This window comes from Lygodium microphyllum, chromosome 10 (assembly GCF_053477565.2).
Source record: "Lygodium microphyllum isolate KBCC chromosome 10, Lygodium_microphyllum_v1.1.10, whole genome shotgun sequence".
Lineage (NCBI taxonomy): Eukaryota > Viridiplantae > Streptophyta > Polypodiopsida > Schizaeales > Lygodiaceae > Lygodium > Lygodium microphyllum.
This window is the reverse complement of record NC_141144.1, coordinates 150,769,905-150,775,904: the sequence shown is the minus strand read 5'-3', so window position 1 is coordinate 150,775,904 and position 6,000 is coordinate 150,769,905.

Genomic DNA, 6,000 nt, shown 5'->3' with positions numbered 1-6,000 from the left:
TAAAGTAGTTCGCTTGGGTCTGATGCTAGTTGCTGTTAGGAAATGACCAATCAGGAAAACCCTAATTGAGGTCGATCCTAAGTGGGAACGGCCGGAATACTTCCGCTATGTGGCAGACGCAGAAAGCCCTAGATCGCGAATCCCGTAACATTCCATGGGAGTGCCAGGCGGAGCTTTCTAGACATCCTTTCTGATGGACTGCTAAGACGTGTCCTGGATGATACTAGTGGACACGTTACACATCTATAATGTGATGATTTCTGTTTCAATAAGAACAATGTTTGTTAGGAAACTTGAGATGAGTGAAGCTACTACCAGGATGACTCCTACATGTAAAGCATGCAAAGCGATGTCTTCTAGCAAGTAAAACTTGGTTGATTTGTTACGATTGTATGTCCTCTTGTGAGATCTTAAATTTTTCTTGATTTATGTGTCATCTTTTATGTCATTTTGAATATTCAATCAAAGATATACAAGCTTGATCAAAATTGATCCCATCTTTGTTAGATAATATGGTAACAATATTATCATAACCATGATCCTTTATAGTTAGTGTCAAGAAACTGTGTTATCAATTGCTTGCATGGAATGGCATCACCAGTAGTAGTAGGAAGTTGATTGATAATGTCCTTGAATGATTCAATATGTGTTGTCATAGAAGTTGCGATGTTGTATTGTAACTCAGTGAGGTAATTACGAGAATAAAGTATTTTTGTGATAGATTTCTTCTCAAAATTTGCTATCAAATACTCCCATATAGCTTGTGAGGTTGAAAGATGACATACATCAAGCATAAGAGATTCTTGAAGAGCAGAAAGAATATACCAACGAGCTACTTTTTTGCATCTGACCCACTCATTATAAACAGTTTATCATTCTTCAAAGATAGGTCCTTTTACAAGAGTATTATTATGAGCCTGATCAATTAGCTGAGGTTAATACTCATAATGACCAAGAATAATATCATGTGAGTCATCGCCTTCAAGAATTAGTAGCATATTTACTTTCCATTCAAGAAATCCTTGTCCTTGAAAGTGAGGGACAGAACATTGTCCAAAAGAAATCTATTGACGATTATAGAATTTGACATATCTAACTAAGATAGTACGTAGAACATGAGATCACAAAATCTACACACCATACACAAAATGACGACGAAAGTGCAACACAACAACTCATACGCAAAAGCTATGTTGTAAAAAAACTTGTTTAACTAAAAAAGCATACTTCAAAAGAAAGAGACCCAAGATAGATGAGACATGGATAAGAAGAAAATGAACCAAAATAAATGAAATGGGTGCGATAATAAATTGGCCCAACAAAGACAAGAAATATGAAAAATGATCAAAATGTTATTGCTTTACGTTTTGGCCAAAAATAGATAATTATTTGGCTATTTTTGGTAGAAACTCAAGTGAGTAATCATGGCCAAACTAGTGTTGTAGAACTCTGCATGAAAATCTATTGTCCAGAGTTTTTCAGAGTGGTAGAGGGATAATACTTAGTCATGTGCTTCATTACATATAGCTAAATAGCTCCATCTTAAGGAGAAAAACGTTTCAAAATCAATGTGGGAAATTTGCAAAATGGAACCAAAAAGAAGAAGGATATGTTTTGCTAGACCGCCTAGTCAAATCAGGCAATGTGGATACTATATAGGCAATAATGATGTGAAAGATGGTCATGATGTAGTTGCAATCATCGATGGTTTATAAGTATGATATTGTGGGACCACAACTTCAAAATAATGAATGTCTTGCAAAATGCTAGCCCTATTTGTAGCCACTCTCCATGTGTATCTATTTTTGCAAGTGTTGCTAGTAGATATTAATTGAAATATCAAAATATTAAACTAGTTAAATGGAGATAAAGGTTGATAATGGAATTTCAAAAACATATTCAAAAGGGCAAGATTCTTGATGTGAATATCAAGTGTTTGGCCATTATATTGAGAAATAAGTGACATTTGTTCTATGTTACTGCACAAGGAAGCAAAGCTTGTTTCCTCTAGGCATTAATTACTCTGTATCAGAGTTTACTCATTGCATCTGCATTAGTTTTTAGAAGAGAGAAAGAAAGTATCAAGTTTCCATTCCATGTAAGCATATGTACTATGTGTCCTTAAATGTTTCTAAGCTTGGACCCCATGTCACATGTTTTCATTCATCACACTGCATTGAAAAAGGTTGAGTTGCTTCAAGCTTTCGGAGCAAAGAAGGATCAATGTACCTATTTAGAGAGACATGTAGTAGAATGATGATATTTTTACCTCATAGTGCATTTTTTAGTGCAAAAGGTTTTGATGCTTCCTAGCACTTGTATATACATTTTGTGGTGCAATGCCAAATCTTCTTAAATACATGTGCAGTACTGTGAGATTGTGTCACTATGATTAAATTATTCCTCTTATGTATCTACTATATTTTAGCATGCAAACATTTTTAAGATTAAATCTATACGCTTGCTTCTCATACATGATGTCTCATTCTTGCATTGATTTTGACAACCAATCATGAAAGCATGCCTCTCGTTCATGAATTTGTAATTTTGGCATCCTTATAGCTATCACGTTTTTCATAAATTAATGTTTTTTAGTCATCAAGAAATTGTTGTATGCAAACATTTTGAAAAGTAAATCTACATGCATGATTGTCATACATACGTATCGTGCTTGCATTGATTTTGAAAAGGAATCCCAAAACCATGCCTCTTCTTTACATAGTTTTAAATTTACCACTCTTTCCTTGTACTAATGTTTTCTATTTGTCTCAAGACATTGCACGTATGTCATCCTAACAATGGGATTGAACACCATATTGGTGCCCCTTAAGCTCCTACAATTTGCCCTCTTCTAGACCTCGACTCTAGTCACATAATCAATGCTAGCTCCAAAACCATGAAGGTGCATGCTTTGTTCTTGCCTTAGAAACTTTAAGAAGTGTGCATATTTGTTCGTTATATTATGATGTTTGCTATCATGGTTTGACACTAAACTATTTCTAGAAGAAGATCACATGTGTTGTCTTTAGATAAGAAACTAAGCTTTTAAGCCATGACTTTTCTTATTAAGAGTGCTTAGTTTAGTTAAGATTTCTACATTTTTAAGTGTAAAGATGTCTGAGCAATGCACTCTTTATTTAATGAAATCATGTGAAAATTTTACCTTTACCTATGCTTACTATTGTTGCCTACAACAATTCTTAATCTAGAGTTTTCCAATTAATTAAGCCATAGTTCCCCTAAAACTTCTTATTCTAGAAAAATTAATTAAACAAAGAGCATTTGTTTCTGTAACCCCACCTCTAGAATATTATTAGTACAATTGAGTTCATCCACAAGTTTTAGAGGATCTAGTGGAGTTTTATATAATGCAAAGAGGAGGCTAAAAACATTGAAAAGTATCCAAATTTAATTTTATTTTCAAAATGCCTCCTCTTTTGCAAATATATAAATCTTTTGTTTAGGAATTTTTTATAGCTTCTCCTTGACTACACCCAATACCTAAGGTTCATCACATGGGAACATTGTTTGATGATGCTAACATTAGAAGCCATGTTGTGTCTTTCCACTCAAGAAGATAATCCTTACAATTCCCATGGTCGACCCTCTTAGGACAGTGCATGTAGTCATGATAGGTTTCCTTCACTGTCCACCTTACATGTGATGCCATATGATGGCCATCTCTTCGTTCTTATATTGGTTGCCTCTATAGTTGGCTTTTCATGGAATCATTGTCACCATTCTTAAAACTCCTAGCTGCATTTTAAAATAAGATTGTTTCACCTCTCCTCTAGTTTCCCAACCACTCATCTGTTTCTACTTTAATGATGACATCTAGCAATGAACTTTGTCTTCTGAGTATAAGTCAACTTTATAATGTACATACCAATCTCCTCTATAAAAACTTCTGTGTTGTCTTTCTCAAAGCTCCTCAAATCTAAGAGAGGACTTGAGATCGTTACTTTGTTACAAGAAACACTAAGTGTATGTTCACCAAAATTAATGACATGATTCATGAGATTGTGAGGAGCCACTTGCATTTTATAGTTGGAATTTCATGACATTGATGATGATGACTCTGATTACAAGCTACTTGCCTATTTTTAGAATCTCCAAAGGGTGAAGACTCTTCTTTTTAGCATATGCAATGTAAAAGAAGAAACATCAAAATCCAATATAGAATTACATTGTGTAAGCATGTAGGTATCAAACATTGATCCATTATATAAATGTAATCTTTTACCAAGAAACACCAAAATCTAATTTTCATTACTGGTGAGCTTGATGAGAGTAATATTAATTTTATATTTGATCCGAGGGGATTGCTACACAAATGTTTGCGGACTAGGGGGAAGGACTAAATACGTCACGTGATTTTGCATGGCTAAGAGATGAGTGGCTATGAGATTATGGTGGATTTTATTTCAACCCGACAAAGACATATTCCAATGTCAAATGGACTCGGTGGCATAACTGCATATGTACATATGCAAGATGATGCATCCTTTATTAAGGTCTAATAATAGAATGAAAAAGGGGGAGAGATTATGTATTTCATTAAATTCTTAAGGGGTTTAATGTGCTTTTAGGATGCATGCGCAGGGTTGGTAGCAACGTTCATTTTGCCACCATTTTGAGGGAGACTTGACCGTTCATTTTGAGGTAGACGTGTTATAACTCAACCAATATTCACACAGAGAGAGAGAGAGAGAGAGGTTTCTTTGAGCTATGGTATTGTCACTATTCATCTGCCTATCCTCTAATTCTCTCACTTTGTTATCGTTATTCATCTACAATACTACCTGTGGCTTCTGTAGAGGAGGGGGCTTTGGCGGTCGTCAGTCCAGGAGCAGCTGGTGCAGGTAGGCAACGATCGATTAATTTCTGAGATAGCTACTGTTGCATCATAGCGTGATCCACAACGTCATCCTTTCTGAGATAGCTACTGCATCACAGCGTGCAACTATCCTACACATCATCCTTTTGACATCATAGCGATTCAAAGATTCAAAGATTCAGAGAAGCGATGTACGACGGGAATCATCGTCATCGTCGAAATATATTTAGTTGGATTAGAAGAGGACGCGGAAGATGGGCCGTGGGAAGGTGGAGCTGCGCCGAATCGAGAATGCGACTGTGTGCAACGTGACCTTTAGCAAGCGCAGAGCTGAACCGTTCAAGAAGACCAAGGAACTCACCATTCTGTGTGACGCAGAGGTCACCCTCATCGTCGTCTCGGCATCTGGCAAGCTCTTCACACTGGACAGCCCCCGCACCCGTAGGTACCTATTTCTTATTATACTCCATGTCATCGAGGGGCTCAAGAGATTAGTTGATCATTTTAAGGTTCAAAATTTTTTTATTTGATTGTGATGAATATCTTGTTCAGTTCGTCAATTTTTAAGTAAGACATAACTTTGTTTTAATAAGTTTCAATCGTACAACAAATATTAATAAAGTTTCAATCATACAACAAATATTAATAGATTAGGAAAGTCAAATGAATTGAGGGTAATAATTAGCACAATAGACTTGTGTAGATGAGTAATTAATGCAGAAGTCTAGTCTAGGAAACCTAGAAGGCCACACCTTCTAAAAAGTTTAATGTGCTTCTTTAGAGCGCGCTAGTTAGGTTTGAAGTTTCAAACAAGAGATAAACAATTAGTAAGTGGATGCCTATTTTAGGGCATTGTTCTTTATATGAGTGCAGAGAATGAAGATGTTAAACCACACGCAAAAGGGATAACTGTTGTCATGGACTACTAAGTCCCAGGGACACTACCTTCCTTTTTGTGTTTGGTTTGGCATCTCAAACTATTTAGTATACAATTTTTTTTATGTATCTCTATTATTGAGATAACTTCAATTTATTCTAAGAATTCTTTAATACCCAAGATTTTAATAATGTCTCTAATAATGTATGGATTGATTAGCTTTTATAAATATTTAATGTAGATTTGGTGCCACCTTTGCTTCACGTCACATATATATCATTTGTGC